This window comes from Rana temporaria, chromosome 5 (assembly GCF_905171775.1).
Source record: "Rana temporaria chromosome 5, aRanTem1.1, whole genome shotgun sequence".
NCBI classification, from domain to species: domain Eukaryota; kingdom Metazoa; phylum Chordata; class Amphibia; order Anura; family Ranidae; genus Rana; species Rana temporaria.
This window is the reverse complement of record NC_053493.1, coordinates 17,872,147-17,895,076: the sequence shown is the minus strand read 5'-3', so window position 1 is coordinate 17,895,076 and position 22,930 is coordinate 17,872,147.

The window sequence follows — 22,930 nt, the reverse complement described above, 5'->3', positions numbered from 1 at the left end:
ACATGTAGAGTCTCATGTCAGGGAATTTCCCATTCCCTTCCCCTGGCACCCTTTACATACGGCTCTCCCCGTTGTTCAGCTCCGGGGAGCGATCGCGAGGGGGCGGCTAGAAACGAATAGCCGCGCCCTCGTCCCTCCTGAAGCCACGGGAACCGCCGCATGTACGGGGGGGGGGGGGGTCCTGATCGGACCCACGTCTAGGCAGGGACGTACAGGTACGCCAATGTGCCTGTCCATGCCATTCTGCCGACGTAAATGTACATGCGGCGGTCCGGAAGTGGTTAAAATGCGGAATTGGTGGTATAATGTGTTATGTTGGATATTGTAATATCTGTATTTTGTGTAAAATGTATAAATAAAATGTATATACCTTTTTCAAATAAAGGATCCATTATACAAAGTGGACAACGCAGACAAGGCTAAAAATGAGAGAAGCTGGACTGTACAAAAGGCATTCTCTGAAGGCACCGATGCTCAGGGATTTTGCATCATACCTACAGGACAGTTTGGGTATCAAGAACTATAAGCAGGAGGTACAAAACCAGCATTCTTGTAGTGTATTTTGGTTATCAAACTGCATGTTAGTAGATTGGAAATATTAGAAAATTTTGCATTTCAGAGTCGTCTCCCCTGGAACGCACCGGAGACCATAACCGAGTCCTTTGGGCCTCACTTCCACACGTGCACAATCTCTCATAACTTTAAGGCTGAAAAAAACGAGTTGGTATACACGAATCGAAGCAAGCAGCGTAGTGCAGAGACAATAATTCACACAGGCAGATGCAATGGAACTGGTATTTAAGGAATGAAACAACCATTCACAAGCCTGGTGGGACAGCTACCCAACAGGGCCCACTCACAGTTCAGTAGCATGACAGGAGTAGATTCCAGCTGAAATGACAGCGTCTGGTGAGAGGGGACCAAATGTGGCCTGGCCATCTGGTCCCAATCCGGAGTCAGTCCAGAGAGATGAGGCCCTACACTTATCCTTTATGACAGGAACTTTGAAACTGTTACTCGTCCCTCACAGACAGTGTACCTGTCCCTTCTCTGTCCACTCGCCAAACGTGTGCCAAAACCTAGGAGCCAGGGTCTTAAATAGGCTCTGCCTGACCCAAGATGGCTGCTCGGGTCATATGGGGGGCAGCATTCAATGGGATAGCTTCCCCAGTGACCCAAGAAACCTGACTTCCTCTCCAGCAACAGTGTTTCTGCACCCGAGAGCCAACTGCTGTGGAGAAAATAGACTGCACCTGCATATAAACTGACTGAATTTCAGTACGTGTGTACCACTGTCTGTTCCAACAAAGACTGGCTTCTGTCTTGCTGGAAAACCAGCATTTTCAGCCAATGGCTATCGCAATGATCTGTATTCTGAAGGGAGAAATTTGCATGCGCGATTCCTCTAAAAATCAAATCAAAGAAGCTGTTGCCAGTGCAAGAAAAAGCCCGCTGCAAAATGCCAAAGAGCGTGTTTTCGATTTACAACGAAATTGTAGAATGTATTATTCCTGAAAAAATTGAAAAGCATATAAACCGTTTGGAAAAAGCAGGAATATTTTATAAAGAACAAACCCAGCTTACCGAGGTATGCAAGGCTCACCTTTCCACACAGGTTGCAATCTAATAACAAATTCTCCTTTAGATCTACTAGGGGTCTGCCTAATTTGCATAGTTTGTGTAGGTGCTTGTAAGACAGTTTTGGTAAATGTAAAATTGATTTGTACAGTAGAATGTTGCCTTAGATAGATGCTTCTTTTTATTAACAAAACATGTGACCCACTTTTTTAACCACTTAAGGACCGCCTCCTGCACATTTATGTCGGCAGAATAGCACAGCTGGGCACAAGCACGTACGCAAGTGCCCAGCCGTGGGTCACGGGCGCGCGCCCACGACCCGGTCCGAAGCGCCACGGGACCCGCGGACCCAATCGCCGCTGGAGTCCCGCGATCGTTCCCCGGAGCTGAAGAACAGGGAGAGCTGTGTGTAAACACACCTTCCCCGTTCTTCACTGTGGCGCCGTCATCGATCGTGTGTTCCCTAATTATAGGGAACCACAATCAATGATGTCACACCTACAGCCACACCCCCCTACAGTTACAAACACAGATGAGGTCACACTTAAACCCTTCAGAGCCCCCTTGTGGTTAACTCCCAAACTGCAATTGTAATTTTCACAGTAATCAGTGCATTTTTAGCTGTGAAAATGACAATGGTCCCAAAAAATTTTCAAAATTGTCCGAAGTGTCCGCCATAATGTCGCAATCACGAAAAAGTCGCTGATCACCGCCATTAGTAGTAAAAAAATAAAAAATAAATAAAAATGCAATAAAACTATCCCCTATTTTGTAAACGCTATAAATTTTGCGCAAACCAATCAAACGCTTATTGCGATTTTTTTTGTTTTTACCAAAAATAGGTAGAATACGTATCGGCCTAAACTGAGGAAATTTTTTTTTTATGTTTTTGGGGGATATTTATTATAGCAAAAAGTAAAAAATATTGAATGGTCGCTCTATTTTTGTTTATAGCGCAAAAAATAAAAACCGCAGAGGTGATCAAATAGCACCAAAAGAAAGCTCTATTTGTGGGGAAAAAAAGACGCCAATTTTTTTGAGGAGCCACATCGCACGACCGCGCAATTGTCAGTTAAAGTGACGCAGTGCCGAATCGCAAAAACTGGTCAGGTCCTTTACCTGCCTAAAGGTCCGGGTCTTAAGTGTTAAAGGAATAGAATGCTAAATTCCAAAAATAAATAAAAAAAAAATCTCTTTCCTTCTTCCTTAACAATATATTGTTTTGTATTAAAACCAGTGCTTTAACTGGGCCGGAACGCGGCGGTACTCAGTACCGCCACTTCCAAAAATGGCCCTGGAGAGTACCAGCACCTCTTCGTGCGCCCAGTACGTGGGTTTCCCGTACCGGAACGCAGCCCCAGGCCAGGAATATGATGATCAGTGGCGGAACTACCGCCATAGAGACCCACGCGGGCGCTATGGGGCCCGCAGCCGAGTGGGGCCCGCTGATGGGGAGGCAGATCGGTGCGCTTTGACAGTTACAGAACCGATGCTGTGTATCTCTCCCTCCTGTCGGAATCATTTCTGTAACTGTCACAGCGCACCGATCTGCCTCCCTGTTCTAGCCACATGTGATCCTCCTATAGGTGCCTGGTCTCCCCCCAGCGCTGCCTGCTTTCCTCTCCCTAAAAGCTGGGGGACACTGAGAGCGGGGGAGGGCTTTCCTGTCTTAATGCACAGGCACTTCTGTGAACTGCCCAGGGGTCCTAGGTGCATGGGGGGCCTTTGAAGTTTCCTCCCAGCAGGTTCGGGCAGCAGTGGTAACAGGTCTCCTCACGTTGGCTTTACCACTGTGCCATGCCACCAAATGCAGCCACTGTGCCATCAATTGTCACCACTGTGCCATGCCATCAAACAGCAACTGTGCCATCAATTGTCATCACTGTGCCATGCCATCAAACGCAGCTACTGTGCCATCAAAAGCAGCCACTGTGCCATCAATTGTCACCACTGTGCCATGCCATCAAACGCAGTCACTGTGCCATGCCATCAAACGCAGCCACTGTTCCATCAATTGTCACCACTGTGCCATGCCATCAAATGCAGCCACTGTGCCCCTCAATTGTTGCCACTGTGCCAATTGTCACCACTGTGCCCTTTAATTGTCACCACTGTGCCCCATGATGCCACTGTGCCCCATGATGCCACTGTGCCAATTGTCACCTCTGTGCCCTTTGTCACCACTGTGCCCCATGATGCCATTGTGCCCATTGTCGCCCCTTTCCTTGTAAAAAGCACTTACCTGAATTTAGCATTTATGTTCAGTAGCTCTTTCTACAGTAGCTCTTTTTCAGGGTACTTTCTAAGGGTATTTTCATGTTCAGTATTGGGGGGGGGGGGAGCACCGGCGCCTAATAGAGTACCGGCACCTCTTTTGGCCCACTTAAAGCACTGATTAAAACGCATTAATAAAAACTGAAGCAGAGTTCAAATGTAGACTCACATCAGGTGATCTCATGTCGCGTACACACGACACAAGTATTTGAACCTTTACCTCGGTCTGGAGTTGTGCAGCCATGGCTACAGGACAGGATAACATTTGCAACCACCGTTCCTACGGAGCCCGCCTGCTCCCGCCAGCTCAGCGGGAGATCAGTCCGCTGAGCCGACGGATGACAAGCTCCTCTCTGCTCACTGAGCGGGGAGGGGCTTGTCGGGCACCGCTGTCTCCTATGGAGCGATCTGATGAAAACGGACAGCATGTTGAGGGGGTGAAAGGGGGCTACCTCACAGAGAGGGAGGACATGACCGCAATTATGTTTATGACGTACAACGTCAGAGGACTGAATACCCCTACTAAGAGGCACAAAATACTAAGAGAACTCAGCCGATATAAAGCAGAGGTTGTTTTTTCTGCAGGAGACCCACCTGACCCTAGAATCCAACGTCAAGTTGTTTTCCCCTGATTTTCCAGTTTGGTTTTATGGGGATACAGTTTCAAAACGTGCCAGGGGAGTGACCATTGGCTTTGCGAAAGGGGTACGATTTACATTGGAAGATAGGATGAGTGACGCTGAGGGAAGATTTTATTTTCCTAAAAGGGAAAATTGGGGAAATGACATGCACCATGGCAAATATATACGAACCCAATAGGCTTCCAATCAAATATTTCAATGATATATTAATTAAATTACAGGACTTTAAGGCAGGTAGAATAATTTTGATGGGAGATCTGAACTTCTGCCTTCTGCTCAGCTTAAAAAAAAAAAATGCATGGGAGCCAGATAGTTGACATCTGGAGAATACTACACGCAAAACAGCTGGACTACACGTTTTACTCCCCTGTACACGGGACGTACTCCAGGATCGACTATATCATGGTTGGAATACATACAATATACACGGTGACCTGGTGGCGGGTAACACTCCTCTTGATGTTTACCACCGACAAAGATAATATAAAATGTAAGAGAGCAAGGAGCAATTCCTAAAATCAATAATAGACATACTAACCCAGGTGCTGCCCCTTTAGGACCATGTCTAGTCCCATCAACACCCATTCCTTTACTATGAAAGGGTCCATTTTCATCAAAGAAAGTCCAGTTAACCCAGGACTAGATGTAGTGAATCTATCCTCATACACCCTCTCCCCCGTTGAAGTTGAGGTCTTAAGATTAGGACTCAGCTTTTGTCCCTCACAGAAGATGGATAAGTTTACATTAGTTAAAGATGTGCATCTTTTTGCAAGAAATCTAACCTACAAATATATTTTCGACACCGACAGGGGACGAGCAGTGGGTAAGGAGGAGAAACTCTACAAGGACTTTAAGGTGCAGGACTTCAGGGAATTAAAAATCTTTATTCAGCTACTAGATGAAAATGAGGGATCTGATGATCTAATCGACCTCACGACTGAGGACGATGATCTAGAAATAGAACAGGCGCCCGAACCATGTCAATTCAAACCAAAATCTCAGAAATTCCCGAACCTGCAGACCTCTCCGGCGGTCTGGGCCTTTCTCAAACAAACCAAAAAACAAATTGAGAACTTGGTTGTCCCCAAGGTTGTGGACAATAATCTGTCCAGAGTACAACAACAGGCACTTACCCAACTTATGACTAACAGTGAACTAATTATCAAGCCCTCTGATAAGGGTGGGAACGTGGTAGTGATGGAGAGAGCACAATATATCAATATATATGTGCAATAAAATACTAAGCAACAATGACTGGTATAGAATGGTATCTGAAGATGAGATTCCCATAGCTAGATCTAATTACCCATCAATTATCACTCAAGCATTCCAGCAGAACCTTATTGATAAGGATCTGAGGGAATACTTGGAAATAAAATGGCCTATAACTCCAACATTTTATGTGTTACCGAAAGTACACAAAAACATCAACGATCCTCCCGGTCGCCCGATCATCTCTGGCATCGGAAGTCACACTGAGACAGCCAGTAAATACGTAGACACACAATTAAGACCGCATGTGATGGGGTTACCCTCATATTTAAAAGATACTCTAGAATTGCTGAAAGTAATTGAAGGTATGGTTGTACCACCTGTGGCGCCATATTGGCAGCAATAGACATCGAAGCATTATACTCTAGTATCCCCCCATCAAAAAGGGGTTGGGGTTGTTTCCCATTTTCTGCGAGAACAGGATCATAACAACTGGAAACTTTGTAAATTTGTGACTATTCTTCTTGAACATATATTTTGACGAATAATATGTTCATTTTCAACGGCTCCACTTACCTCCAGGTACAGGGGGTTGCGATGGGGACATCTTGTGCCCCATCGTATGCCAACCTGTACCTGGGGGGGTGGGAAAGAGCCGTATTCTCCGATGACGCCGCCATGATATACCTCTGCCATATTCTTTTATGGCGGAGGTATATCGATGATGTGCTAGTCATCTGGACTGGTAGTGCTGTGTTACTGTCTGAGTTCATGCAATACTTATCTGTTAATGAGTTTAACCTTAAGTTTACCATTCATTCAATCTGATACTAGAAGCATCCCTTTCCTTGACCTCAGACTTTTTCTGAATGAGGACGGTACATTATACAGCAACCTATATACAGCAGGTAACACCATCCTGCATTACTCAAGCTCGCACCCACAACCGTTAGTACAAAGCATTCCATACAGCCAATATCTCAGGTTGCGCCGTAACTGTACTAGGGAGGAGGACTTTGAGCAAGAGGCCCATGCCCTGTTTTTACATCTACTCAAAAGAGGCTATAGCAAAAAAGTGCTTAAAAAGGTGTACGCTAAATCAAAACTATATACAAGAGAGATGTTATTGTTCAAACAAAAGAAAAAAAGAACTAAACTTTACCACTAAACTTATAACAACGTTTAGTACTCACCAAAATGTTTTTCGCCAATTGATCAACAACAACTGGCACTTCCTCTCAGAGGATCCTATCATTTCTAAATATGTGTCAGAAAAAACAGAAATCGTGTATAGAAAATCAAGGTCCATTAAAGATGGCTTAATACATAGCCATCTCTCCCCTGATGCATCAGTTATGGGAAAATCTGAGGCACTTGGTACCTATAAATGCGGGTATTGCGACCAGTGCCCCTGGATTCAGGAAGGTGATGGCTGCCTATTACCTAGAGGCGGTTTTCTGAAATCCAAGATGTTCGCAGACTGCACCACAGTTGGCATTGTTTATCTAGCTAAGTGCCGCTGTGGTGCATTCTACATAGGTAAGACAAAACGACCATTTGCAAAGAGAATCAAGGATCATTTGTACCATTTGGATGCAGGACTTCTCCATACCCCAATATGTGTCTTATATCTCCAATAGGCCTTATTGTGAATTCTATTGTGCATATCAATGCACTGATACTATAATCAATACTGGTTACTGCCTGGGTGTGGACCATCTATGAATTAGACCATCAATTCACTTTGGCTTGTACCGATTGTTATGCTATCTAAGTAATTTCTTATGTATGTAAACTGTAACTGTATACTAATCCTTTGTTTGTTTAATATTGCCAGCTTCTTTCCTGTCTGCTTTCCCGACTAACCATACAAAATGCTCCTTCTACTAAAGCTATGTAAAAATATGTATGCTGGCTATATTAGCCCATTTTTTAAAGAGAAATCCCTGAACTGCTAATTAGCATGTTAACTAACTATGTATATGTTTATTTATTGTACGTCAATACTATGTCGTAAATTCACTACTATTCCGTTCCTAACTACTGGGCCAGTACGCTGTCCGGTCCCTCCTGGCGCTGTGCTTACTGGAGCAGTGCTTTGCAATATTTGGTGCGGATAATTGTATGTCCCAATAGGGAGGCGTGTTCTTCTTGCAGCGCCTCCCATCCCTGTCGTTCCCTCATCGACAGGATGCGCGCGCTGCTTGTGTATCGGTGCTGTGGTTTGTATACCACACACTATGTACACCAGCCATGGGACGCAATGTGTTCCAATCTGCGTTCCATGCGTGCGTCAGCACGCTGGGACGCAGTACATGCGCGCGCATCATACTCGGGACACACGGACCGGAAGTGAAGCCGGAGGTCATAATTGGCCTTTTTTACTTCCGGTGGGGATGCAGCTACTTAAGCTGGCGCCGACAGTTCTCATGTCAGACGCCGGCTTGAGCAACAGGACACGCCATCAGCGGTGGAGGAACACTGGATCTTTGGGCAAGCTCATGATAGAGCGCTCCCCTCTTTTCCCCTACTTGAATCTATCTTCCTTGTAAGGCAATTGCCTCATTTACTACCCATAAGGAGTTATGAATTTAGCCATATGGGCAATATTTAATTATTTATACTTTATTACTGTGTGTATACACCTAACGATTGGGGCATTTATTTGCTTTACCAAGCCCAGCCTCAATCATACTCTTACTCGGACAGGGACACCAGTTATTATTTTGATGTTGTATACTCCTTGAGGCATGTTAGCATTACCTAGCATAGATTACTAAACTGATACACAGTTGATTATATCTGAATTAAATTCATTTCTAGTAGCAGTTTCCTTTCCAAACCCTCTAATTAGGTTATGGGAACTGAATACCAGCCGTCTATGTAGTGTCTCCCTTATCCAGACCATTGCTATATGCCACCAATACTATATAAAGTGTCTTCATCACAGCTGTAGATGTATACCTTTATATATTGTCAATATTTAAATATCAAATATTTACAGATTCATCCTTGGACCCCATTGGCTGTCCTAGCACCCCATTACCCGCACTTTATGGCCAGTTGGATCTGGCTTCCACTGGCAAGGCATAGTATTGCCTTGGTTCACCTCGCTGGGATCTATCGGTTGACGTATAGGCAATTTTGCTCTGGCTTAGTTAACGGAATTGGTAAGCACACAGTTATTGTATTCTATCTCTTCTCATTACCAAAACTACTAAATGGATTACAATGTATTTCGTTATGATGTACTAATGAAGTATTTTTAGGTCATACACAGACCATTAAATTCAGAAAGAATGAATTGAAAGCCCTGACGAAGCACAACAGTGCGAAACTAGTCGGCAATCTGCAAATAATATTCTCTCTTTCATTCCTTAGAATTTATTGTGGTCATATTATACAACTTGTTTTATATGGAAATATTTTATATGAAAATTAAAACTTTGATACTTTTCTAAAACATAAGTGTTTGGTGTGCTTACCTTAAATATTACGAACAGACCTCACTCAAAAATCCCTATATTTGGAAGAGAACCCTTCTCTCCCTTATACGTGCTCTTGTTTTGTTGGAATACATAGTAGATTCAAGAATAGAAATCACATCACTTTCAGAGAATGCTCCTGTGAGCATGACAATGACCATCCCTGGCGACCAAAGAACATTTAGCCTATGGAGGTTGAACGAAGAACTGGTATTAGATGAAGTAAGCCTAGAAAGGGTTAAAAAATAATTAAACCAGTACTTCAGGATAAATGACACTGAAGGTATGTCTAAATCAACCTTATGGGAAGCACATAAAGCTTTCATAAGAGGGATTTTGATATCAGAGGGTGCCAAGAAGAAAAAAGAGAAACATGAAAATCAACAATCTGACCGCTGAAATATATAAAATCGAACAAGAACATAAAAAACAGGGGAAGCACAAGGAGCTATACCACGACCTTGTTAAGAAAAGGGATGAACTCAAAGAACTCCTGGAACATGAGTCCAGAAGAAAATGTAATATAATTGCAAAAGAGAGGTATAAACCTAGCAAGCATCTAGCAAAAATGGTACAACGAAAGAAAAAAATAAATTATATAGACAAAATCCAAAACAAAAAAGGGGGAGGTGGTACACTCCACAAAGGACATAGCAGAAACCTTTAAAACCTACTATGAGGAGCTATACTCGGTGAAGCAGAAGACATGGAGGGAGGGGGAAAAACGAAAAAATGAAAGAGCTTCTAGAGGGTGCAAATATCAGCCCAGACGAGAGTATAATCTTGGACAGGCCTATATCCAAGGACGAGATTAGTAGAGCGCTGGGGGACTCTGCTCCGGGTAAAAGCCCGGGTCCTAACGGGTTCACAACGCTCTACTATAAAAAATGCAAAGATATTCTGATACCAAGACTGTGCCAATATTACAATGGACTAGGGAAAGAATATCAAATGAGTAGGGATGCCCTGGAAGCAACAATTATAGTAATCCCGAAGGAAGGAAAAGATGCAAGGCTGTGTTCCGGGTATAGGTCAATATCGCTACTTCATGCCGATACTAAGCTGTTTGCAAAAGTGTTGGCGGAGCGATTGAAGCGGCATATGCCCACATTGGTCCATCCAGACCAGGTGGGTTTTATTCCGGAAAGAGGGAAGGGACAACTGGGTGAGAGCGTTGTTGCTCATCAGAAAGATGAAAGAGGAGGGGTCCCCAGGCCTACTCCTTTCAATCGACGCAGAAAAGGCTTTTAAAAAGGGTAGACTGGGGACTCGTGACTCAAACGTTGGAAAAAATGGGCATTGGACCCAGGTTGTTAAAATGGATCACAACGTTGTACCGCCACCCAACGGCGAGGATAAGAATCAATGGTAGTTTGTCTCCGGCCTTCGGGATGAAAAAATGGGACGATACAGGGATGCCCCCTCTCACCGCTTTTGTTCGTGCTGTTCTTAGAGCCCCTTTTGGCCAGTATCCGTAACAGCCCTGACGTCAAACGGATTAAAGTTGTAGATGAGGAACACAAGCTGTCAGCATTTGCGGACGATGTATTGTTTTTCATCGTTAATCCAAGATCGACGCTCCCGAACTTGTTAAAAATTTGTAGAAAGTACGGGGACATTTCTAACATTAAGATCAACGTCAATAAGACAGAGATCTTAAATGTGGGCATTAGCAACCCTGAAATACGGCAACTGAAGGCGGAATTCGGTTTCCCGTAGCGGAAGGAATTGAAATATCTAGGAATAAAACTAGCCAACTCAAACAAGAAAATATATGAAATTATATCCCATTACTTGATGAAATAAAAAGGGTCATAAATAGACCAATCTCCTGGATCAGCCGAATCAGTATTTTAAAAATGATTATGTTACCTAAGATCCTCTATAAATTCAGATGTTACCATTAGTACTACCGCAATACTACTTGAGAGCTCTTAAAAAGATAATGAACTATATATGGAATAACAGAAAACATAGAATATCGTCTTTCATCCTTAAACAGGACAAAAAAACAAAGGGGCTTAGCTATCCCGGACATCAGGAAATACTATGAAGCGGTTGTACTGTCGAGGGTCATTGAGTGGGCCAGAGACAATAAGGAAAAAAGATGGGTGAAGTTAGAAAACGCACTAGCCAAAGTAAATTTAGAGAACATAATATGGAACCCACCACAGCACAGAGAAGTAAAAGAATATTCACAAGGTCACACGCAATGCATTAAAAATGTGGGACACTGCACAAAAAAAATAGATAAAGAATATAATTCACCTCTCATAGGGCTAAAAGACAATGAGTACTTTGCACCTGGGAAAACCACAGTAGGCAGGAATTAGATAAAAAAAAATAAAAATAAAAATGAATGAATGCACAGTTAAGGGATATAAATTAAGAATGGGAAATTAAAAACACTACAGGAATTAAGACACTGCGAGGGGTTAATGACAATTAATGAATGGAGATAACAGCTGGCCCACTTCATCCAAAAACTACCCCCAACCAATAAGAAATGGTGAACAGTTCACAGCTGTGGAAAGGCTATGCACTGCAGAAAAAAAAACAAAGGCATTATTTCAAGACTTTACAAAATACTGTTGGAAGTGGACGGGCTGGAGATCCCCCCGTTCATAAAAAAATGGGAACGGGAGTTAGGAACACAGAAAGACAATCTCACAATAAGTAAAATGTTGAAGCTGACCCACCCTTCGGCCGTCGACAGTAGAACAGCAGAAATGAACTACAAGTGCATAGCGAGGTGGTACGCAACGCCAGATAAAACAAGTAAATTTAAAGAGGGGCAGTCCGCAGACTGTTGGCGAGGATGTGGGGCCACCGGGACAATGGCTCACCTATGGTGGACGTGCCCAAAAGTGAAAAAATTCTGGGAAAAAATCTTGGAGTATATAAAAGACATAATGGGGAAGGAGATTAAATACGACCCATGGATTGTTCTGTTTCACGGGGGTGAGGGAGTGGGAAAATTTTACAGAGAGTCTCTGGTCTCTTCTACCGAGTCTATCCACTCCCATCCTGAAGGGCACTCGACCTCCTGCCATTTCTGGGGAATTGACCTTTTGGCTGCATCTAGATCTGCTAGATGCAGCCAAAAGGTCAATTCCCCAGAAATGGCAGGAGGTCGAGTGCCCTTCAGGATGGGAGTGGATAGACTCGGTAGAAGAGACATATCGTATGGAAGGGTTAAAGAATAGTATAGAGGAGGGTAACAGGGGTCTAAAGGAGAAATGGTCACACTGGTTGGCGTTTAAGAAAACATGGAGCTATGCGGAAAACCTTAGGGCCAAGGACTGATAGGGACCAGTGGTGGTGGACCGAGGAAACTAGGGCGGTCAGAAAAGTAACTGAGGTAGCCAGGGTGGGAGGCAGTAGGGGGAGAAAGGGGGGGGGAATAAAAGTATAAAAAAAAAAAAAAAAGAAGATGAAACCTGGATATGGAAAACTCTTAACCTGGGGATTTCCTCTCTCTTTTTTCTCCACTATTCTATGTAAATGGAGGGAAAGTGTTACACCTATGTTTCAGCTTACACTTTTGTTTCTGTACCACGACGAAGAAGAGGAAAAAAAAAAAAAAAAAAAGAAGGAGGCATGCTATCTCACGAATGATGCGAAACCAAAGATTCATACATATATTAAATGTGGAATGGGCGGTGTAATTGGTTATGTTGGATATTGTAATATCTGTATTTTGTGTAAAATGAAAAAAAATGTATAAATAAAATGTATATATGTTTTTCAAATAAAGGATCCATTATACAAAGTGGACAACGCAGACAAGGCTAAAAATGAAAGAAGCTGGACTGTACAAAAGGCTTTCTCTGAAGGCACCGATGCTCAGGGATTTTGCATGATACCTACAGGACAGTTTGGATATCAAGAACTATAAGCAGGAGGTACAAAACCAGCATTCTTGTAGTATATTTGGTTATCAAACTGCATGTTCGTAGATTGAAATGCAAAATGTTTAACCACTTAAGGACCCCTTCACGCCGATGTACGTCGGCAGAATGGCACAGCTGGGCACAAGCACGTATCTGTACGTCCTCTTTAAGAGCCCAGCCCGCGGGACCCGCAGACCCGATCGTTGCCGGAGTCCCGCGATCGGTCCCTGGAGCTGAAGAACGGGGAGAGGCGAGTGTAAACACACTTTCCCCGTTCTTCATTGTGGCAATGTTGGTGATCGTCTGTTCCCTGATATAAGGAAAGACGATCACTGACGTCACACGTCCAGTCCCTACAGTTAGAAACACATGAGGTCACACTTAACCCCTTCAGCGTCCCCTAGTGGTCAACTCCTAAACATAAATTGTAATTTTCACAGTAAGCAGTGCATTTTTTATATATCACTTTTTCGCTGTGAAAATGACTGGTCCCAAAAATGTGTCCGCCATAATGTCGCAATCACGAAAAAAAAAAAAAAAAAGCCGATTGCCGCCATTAGTAGTAAAAACAAAGAGGATTAATAAAAATGCCATAAAACTATCCCCTATCTGTAAACGCTATAAAATTTTTAAATTTGCGCAAACAAAATCGATAAACGCTTATTGCAAAAAAAAATTACCAAAAATAGGTAGAATACGTATCGGCCTAAACTGAGGAAAAACACTTTTTTATATATATATATTATATATATATATATATATATATATATATATATTTTTTTTTTTTTTTTTTTGGGGATATTTATTGTAGCAGAAAGTAAAAAAAATATTGTTTTTTTTTCAAAATTGGCGCTCTATTTTTGTTTATAGCGGGGAAAAAATAAGAACCGCAGAGGTGATCAAATACCACCAAAAGAAAGCGCCATTTGTAGGAAAAAAAAGGACGCCAATTTTGATTGGGAGCCACATCACATGACCGCGCAATTGTCAGTTAAAGCGACACAGTGCCGAATCGCAAAAACTGGCCAGGTCCTTTACCTGCATATTGGTCCGGGTCTTAAGTGGTTAATATTTCCAGAGTGGTCTCCCCTGGAACACACCTGAGACCATAACTAAATGCTTTGGGCTTCACTTCCACACGTGCACAATCTTTCATAACTTGAAGGCTCAAAAAACAAGTTGGTATTCACGAATCGAAGCAACTAACGTAGTGCGGAGACAATAATTCACACAGGCAGATGCAATGGAACTGGTATTTAAGGAATGAAACAGTTCACAACAAGCCTGGTGGAACAGCTACCCAGCTGGGCCCACTCACAGTTCAGTAGCATGACAGGAGTAGATTCCAGCTGAAATGACAGCGTCTGGTGTGAGGGGACCAAATGTGGCCTGGCCATCTGGTCCCAATCCGGAGTCAGTCCAGAGAGATGAGGCCCTACACTTATCCTTTATGACAGGGACTTCGAAACGGTTACTGTCCCTCACAGTGTACCTGTCCCTTCTCTGTCCAACCGCCAAAAGTGTGCCAAAACCTAGGAGCCAGGGTCTTAAATAGGCTCTGCCCGACTCAAGATGGCTGATCGGGTCACATGGGGGGCAGAATCCAATGGGATAGCTTCCCCAGTGACCCAGGAAACCATAGAGGAACCTGGATTCTCCTGACTTCCTCTCCAGCAACAGTGTTGCTGCACCCGAGAGCCAACTGCTGTGGAGAAAATAGACTGCACCTGCATATAAACTGACTGAATTTCAATAAGCGTGTACCACTGTCTGTTCCAACAGAAGCCTACAAGACTTCTGGCTTCTGTCTTGCTGGAAAACCAGCATTTGCAGCCAAAGTATGTGAGATATTTTGGGTGCTGCAATTACAAAAAAAAATATTCAGTTCAAACAATTGTGTAACAAAAATAATTGCGCCAACCCAAAAAGTGAACAAATAACTGCTCATAGGCAAAAAATGCAATAATTAGTGATTTACCAATAAATGAATCAAATCAAAAAAATATATAAAAAACATAGAGTCCATAAATTGATTTGCAGGCCAGTGAAACAAACGGCTTGACAAAAAGGGTAAATCAAATGTTCTGTTCAGACAAACAACTTATCTGCCGCTTACCAGATAAGTTGGATCTCAGTTTATAGAGATCTTGTAGGCTCATGAAAAAAGGATCAGTTGGCCAGGGACGGTACATCCGTGGATTCCTCTGATACGAGACCTCTCCTCTTGCTGCTGCTTTTCCCCTGCTACGATATTCCTTGTGGGTTTTGGTAAGGCAAGGTTCGCTCTTAAGTCAATGAAGTGTGGTCTCCCGGCTCAAAGAGTCATCGTGAGACGGGGAGGAGACTTATTACTTGTGTATTGGTGTGTAGGAGAGGACTCCTGCAGCTCCTTAGGCAAAATTTAGACATGAGGCCCCACTCACATCCCCAAAATGGGGAAAAAATGGCTGCAGAAAGATGCACGGATCTAGCACACAGGTTATCAGAACCCTCCTCACCCATCAGATATATGCAGCCAATAAAACATCTGGGCCCCATCAAGGTGACAGCAGGGCAGTGCCGGTGGTGATCCCTCTTTTCACAAGCCTATAAGATCTCCATAAACTGAGAACTAACTTACCTGGTAAGCGGCGCTGATTGTCTGATGAACAGAACATTTGATTTACCTTCTGTCAAGCCGTTTCACTGGTCTGCAGAGCAATTTATGGACTATGTTTTTTTATATATTTTTTTTATTATTTATTGGTAATCAATGATTCATTTTTTTTTTTGTTTGTTTTTGTCTATGCGCAGTTTTGTTCACTTTTTGGTTTAGCGCAATTATTTTTGTCACACACACACACACACACACACACACACACAGTTACCAGTAAACTAACTTTTCAGTCACTTAAATATAACCATACACATTTTTCCAAATCGCAAAGGAATTTCTAGAATTTGTCAGTAGGACCATTTTGAATTCCACTTACAGTGTACATGGTGAACTGACCCAATTTCATCACTGAATATCCCTCTTTCACTTGACTTGCCAGCTTTTCCTCTGTAAACCCTTATCAATCTGCTCTTATATTTCTCTGTGCTAACATTGTTGTATGCGCTTGATCCAATTTATCATTCCCCCCCCCCCCCCCCCCTAGGTCGAGGATATAGGCAGATTTTTATGAACGATAAATATGTAAACCTAAATTTTGTTAAGGACATTAAAAAAGTGAACCATTTCTTTAATACCCTTAGAAGATATCCAAGGAGCCAGACAATATGTCGCTATTTAAAGCAGGTGCGGCGCTTTGTGACATATTAGATGAGAGGTACAGACCTTTATGTCAAAGATGGTCGACTTTTCAAATACTTTTTTTTTTTTTTGCACCGACGATATAATGAAGAAAAGAAGAAGCATATCCCGTGACATTGTCAGCAAACGGTAATATGGGCTTTGAATGTGCCGATTATTCTGACTATATTGTAATTTCCTTGAGCTTCCTACAAAGCTATACCCTTCACGTTAACGAATTACAGGTTTCAAGCGATAATTAGCGTTTCCAGTAGTCCTGCTGAATGCCGCTAGAAGTAGCAAACAAGTCCTTTTCTCGAAGCCATTGACAGAGCCCAAAACAATCCGATTTTAGATCCGAGTATGAAGTTGGACATCGTCTACTATCTAGAGCAGACCTGGGCAAACTACGGCCCGCAGGCCGTATACGGCCCGGCGGACCTTTTAATCCGGCCCCCCCGCCGCCGAAATCGCCGCCGCCGCAAGGGGGACTCACATAGACACTCCCCCTTGCTCGCGATTGGACAGATCCGTCCAAGGGGGAGTGTCTATGCGCGGCGGGGAAAACAGCTGTTCAAACGAACGCTGTCTGTAATGTTCCCCGCCGCGGTGATAACAGTAGGCAGGGCCGGTACAAGGCAGGGGCGGGAGGGGCGGCACCTAGGAGGGAGCGGCAAATTCCGGCGGCAGAAAGTTATAATACTAGCGCTGCGGCGGAGAGCAGAGCGATGCCGACAGCGGCGACCGGCACCTAGCAAGCAGAGTGATGAGGACATCGAGAGGAGGAGCCGAGGATGCCGCGGCCGCCCCAGCATTCACAGCGCGCCTCCGTGCCAAATGGCAAATTGCGTCCGCCCATCTCGAGTCCACAGCGTGAGGGAACTCAGGGAAGTGTGGGGTTGAGGGCTGAGGAGTGGACAAGGAGGTGAGAGAGCTGCAGTGCTGACTGTGCTGAGTGTGGCCGACCACCGACCTGACTGAGTCTGACTGACAGTGTGAGCCAGCCTCTCAGACACTGAAAGAAAAGTAAGTATAGCTGTGGCAACGAAAAAAACAAACAAAAAAATTAAAGCCTCACTGTGCCCATCATATGCAGGCAGCCACTGGGCCCATCAATTGTCACCACTATGACATGCCATCAAACGCAGCCACTGTGCAATCAAACACAGCCACTGTGCCATGCCATCAAACGCAGCCACTGTGCCATCAATTGTCACCACTGTGACATGCCATCAAACGCAGCCACTGTGCCATGCCATCAAACGCAGCCACTGTGCCATCAATTGTCGCCACTGTGCCCATCAAACGCAACCACTGTGCCATCACACGCAGCCACTGTGCCATCACATGCAGCCACTGTTTAATCAATTGTTATTGATTAAACAGTGGCTGCCTGTCCCCAGCGTCTGTCCCCCTCCTGTGTCATGTCCCCAGCGTCTGTCCCCCTCCTGTGTCATGTCCCCAGCCTCTGTCCCCCTCCTGTGCCATGTCCCCAGCCTCTGTCCCCCTCCTGTGCCATGTCCCCAGCCTCTGTCCCCCTCCTGTGCCATGTCCCCAGCCTCTGTCCCCCTCCTGTGCCATATCCACAGCCTCTGTCCCCCTCCTGTGCCATGTCTATAAGTACTCGTACCAGTTGTCCAACAATGATATTTACTGCTTTTATAAAGAAATACAATTGATTTTATGCAGTATTGAGTTTAGCCTTTTGGCCCGGCCCTCCAAAATATTTTTAGTTTCTCATGTGGCCCCATCGAAAAAATAATTGCCCACCCCTGATCTAGAGGCTGTGTTGGTACTTAAACACCTGCAGAGACCAGGGGTGGTCACAAACATGACTGCAAGTAACGATTTTAAGACTGTGTGAATGCAGAGAATATCATGTACTTATGTACTATATATGTATTCCTAGGTTTATGAGTGGGAGAAACGACAGCAACACCAATATGTAACTCCTGAGAGCACGGCCTCTTTTAGCCATTGGGGTTCAGCTTCATAAGACATGGACACACCAAGTAGCTGCCTTTGCATTAACAGAAGAGGAAGAAACGGTAATATGCTAAAAAGAAAGCGTTTGGGGCAAAAAAAAAAAAATGTTGATCTGATTTTTTTTTTATATATATTTTTCCAGTAGTTTAGGATATATTATGAAGAAATAAGGCAAACCTTACTAAAACAAAACTCCACAGAGGAAGCATTCTTTATATCCTCTTCAGGGAAGAAAATTTACAAAGTATCAAATGATTTAGGAAGATATCACAAGAGGTGATTGGGAGTTAATTTTGTAATCTTTTTGCATAGATATTATTTTTATAGTTAAAGTGTTACTAAACCCACAACAGTAAAATCTGTCTGTATATGCAGAATAGCATGCTTGTTATACTCACTGTGGCACTTAAAGCGGAGTACCAGGCTTTTGTACATTAAAAGTCAGCAGCTACAAAAAGTGTAATAAACAGACACTTGCCTGTTCCAAGGTCCGGCGACGCGGCAGAACAGATCGTCGCTCCTCTCCGACGGCGCCTCCATTGTCACTCCGGACACCCGGCTGTGATAATGGAGGCTGCTTTGGATAGCACAAAAAAAATAAAAATAATCTGACCAGGGTTAAAAGTCCTTCCTAGCTCTATTCAAAGCAAAATAAATAATCTGACATACAACCCAAGTTCTGTTATCACTTTTTCATTTTTGCTGTTAGGTTTGGCCTTCCAAATATTACCAGCCAGACCATCCGTCGGATATGCGAAACGTGGACAACGAAGACATGTTCCGACATCGCAAAGTGCATGTTTTCCAATATCTTTCACACGCAAACAAAACAGCGGATAGATGTTATATAGAGAAGATTTAACGGACCTCTGTCGAGCATCTCTGCTGGTGACTAGAGCTGAGGCAAGCAGTACAATAAGCGGTCAACCAAAAAGGTAATCATCATAACATTGCCTAAAGGGTATGTAAACCCCATTACAAACGGTCTGTATATGTGACTTGCTAGTTTACAGAGGTGGTTATGCAATATTTTTCTTTCTTCAAGTTATTCTAACTTTATTTTCACCTAGTGATGCATCAAGTAATGCACTTTTGCCCTAGGGTAACAATGCTTACTCACCCTACTGCATCTATAGAGGAGCAGGCAGCAATGTCATCCTAGCACAGGAAATGTTTAGGACTTTAGACTACCTCAGTCTCTCCATTTTATATAGGTGGAGGCAGGGCCGTTTGAAGGAATTTGGGGGCCCCCAAGCAAAATGGACATAGAGGGCCCCCCCCAACCCCCCCTGCACGCACACAAAGCCTACAGGAACCGGTGGGTGGCCTCCTACTGGCGGCTCTGGACTGTGAGGGAGGGAGGAGGAGGGGAGAGGGAGCCAGGCAGGACACTCGTGTATTTAGGTTTTGTGCTGCCCTAGGCCTGGTGAAACTCGCGCACCCCTTCCTTTTTAAGACTCATCCTGTCATTTTCATGGGATGAGGACAGAGGGACAGGGTGGGAGGGGGACAAGGTGGGATGAGCACAGGGGGACAGGGTGGGGTGAGCATAGGGGGACAGGGTGGGGTGAGCACAGGGTGGGATGGGGACAGGGTGGGATGGGGTGAGCACAGGGTGGGATGGGGACAGGGTGGGATGAGCACAGGGTGGGATGGGGACAGGGTGGGATGAGCACAGGGTGGGATGGGGTGAGCACAGGGTGGGATGGGGACACGGTGGGATGAGCACAGGGTGGGATGGGGACAGGGTGGGATGGGGACAGGGTGGGGTGAGGACAGGGTGGGATGGGGACAGGGTGGGATGAGGACAGGGTGGGATGAGGACAGGGTGGGAAGGGGACAGGGTGGGATGAGGACAGGGTGGGAAGGGGACAGGGTGGGATGAGCACAGGGTGGGATGGGGACAGGGTGGGATGGGGACAGGGTGACAGGGTGGGGTGGGGACAGGGTGGGATGGGGACAGGGTGGGATGAGCACAGGGTGGGATGAGGACAGGGTGGGAAGGGGACAGGGTGGGATGGGACAGGGTGGGATGGGGACAGGGTGGGATGGGGACAGGGTGGGATGGGGACAGGGTGGGATGGGGACAGGGTGGGATGGGCACAGGGTGGGATGGGCACAGGGTGGGATGGGCACAGGGTGGGATGGGCACAGGGTGGGATGGGCACAGGGTGGGATGGGCACAGAGCATCTTAATTTGGGGGGGGGGGGTAGAGGGTGGTATGGGGATATGTGCTGGGGAGTGATTTGAGAGGGAAGATGATATGTGCTAGTGGGGGGGGGGGGGGAATCGGACCCCCCCCCCCCCCCCCCACACACACACTAGCACATATCATCTTCCCTCTCAAATCAGTCCCCAGCACATATCACCATACCACCCTCTCCTCTCCCATCACTTCAATAGTTCACCTCGAATCTGCTTAAGGGGGGCCCCTTACCTCCTGCTTACTGTGCAGCACTTGTGTCTCTCCTCGGCTCCTCCTCCTGGCTGTGTACACATTGAGCCATGAGGGGGGGAGGAGCCGAAGTGTGACTGTGTAATGTATTGCAGTCAGTGGAGAGAGAGGGACGGCTGCACTGTCCCCGGTGACCGCGCCACTTTGCGGGGGGCGGAGAAACGGCCCCCCCCCGCGAGCCCCCCTCCTCCCGCACGGAGAGCCGCACAGCTGAATCCTGGAGTTCAGTGAAACTGCACGCTTCGGCACTGAACTCCAGGATTCAGCTGTGCGGCTCTCCGTGGGGGAGGAGGGGGGCTCGCGGGGGGGGGCCGTTTCTCCGCCCCCCGCAAAGTGGCGCGGTCACCGGGGACAGGAGGGGGGCTCGCGGGGAGCCTGTGAACATAGCAGCAGGCAGACAGGCGAGCCAGCTTGGGGGCCCCCCTCTAGCTCGGGGCCCCAAGCAATTTCTTGCCTTGCCTGTCCTGTTGCGACGGGCCTGGGTGGAGGTGTCCTGTTGTCCAAAGAGTGTTGTGAACAATACCAAGTGATACCCTACTGTGCTCTGTCTTTGCCGACTATTATCGGATCACAAGATTTCTAGCAGTGTACATAAAGATACCACTGTTTGGCTTTGCATACACGTTAATATATTTGGGCGGACCGTATGTCCGTATTTCATCCATCCGTTTTCGCATGAAATACAGACATACATGCATCATCCCTATGGGATAGCGGGTGTCTTCGGATCAACATCCATCTCCGCTATGGTCCGATCCTGCAGACGGAGGAAAAGCCTATTTTTTTCAGAGGAGAGCGGAGATCTGAAAGGGCGGTCCCGACTCAGCGGGGATCAATGGAGCGATTCCCCGCTGAGCAAGCGGATGTTCACGGGGCGGATCATCACGGGATCCACCCCTGTGAAAGGGCCCTTACACGCTAAAACGTTGTGCTGCTTGGACCTTATAGAGGAAATACCCCGACAGTTCGTTCTGAAAAATTGGATGTTAGTGCAAATAAAAAAAAAAATAAATAAAAAAAACATGGACGATACTCAATTGTTCCTTCCTTTTTACATCCTTTAGGGGGAAAAGAAGGATTATATTGTGTAGTGTATGGCCAGCTTCACACACATTTTCAGTATATAAAAACTTTTAAAACTGAATTTTGTATCCATTGACTGGAAACGACTGAGTGCTGGGCAGGGCCGCTGTTAGGAATCATGAGGCCTCGTACAGCCTACCTGATGCCGCCCCCCCCCCCACACACACACACACCTGACAGTATTCTATACAATATTTTCACAACAAATACATGAAAATTATTAATGGACGCAAATGCCACCCCAATTCCTCCTCCTAGTACAAATCTCCCCTGCCTGCACAATTCCCCCAATCCCATCCATTGGCCCTGAATTCCCTCATCGGCTCCTGGTACACAATCATCCGCATCTCCCCTCCCAGCACAAATTCTTTCAATCCCTCTCCTAGTACACATTCCCACAAATCCCTGTCCTAGCACAGTGATGACGAGCCTTGGCACCCCAAATGTTTTGGAACTACATATTTCCATGATGCTCAACTACACTGCAGAGTGCATGAGCATCATGGGAAATGTAGTTCCAAAACATCTGGGGTGCCAAGGTTCGCCATCACTGTCCCAGCACAACCCCCTCTCGGGGCAGGGGGAAGGAGCTCAGCAACAGAGGGCATTGTTCTCCACCAACCCTACTGCTGTCTTGGCCCCTCTGTGTGCCGGGGGCCCCCTACAGGAGGGATGGTGGTCCCCCCCCCCCCCTATCAGCAGCCCTGGTGCTGGGCATTGTTTGTGTTTGCACTATCTGCGTGAACCACTCTTTACCAATTTACACATCCTTATTTATATTGCTATGCTGGTCTGTCAATTTTTCAGTAAAAAAATATTTCCCCTTTCAGGATGTCAGGAACACTAAGGACTCCACTTGTGTGTGTGCTAGTTGCCTAAAAGTTTAAACTCGCCTATCCACGCACCTTCGGAGGGTTTGCATGCATGATTCCTCCGACAAGCAAATCAAAGAAGCTGTTGCCAATGCAAGAAAAAGCCTGCTGCAAAATGCCAAAGAGCGTTTTTCGATTACAACGATATTGTAGAATGCATTATCCCTGAAAAAATT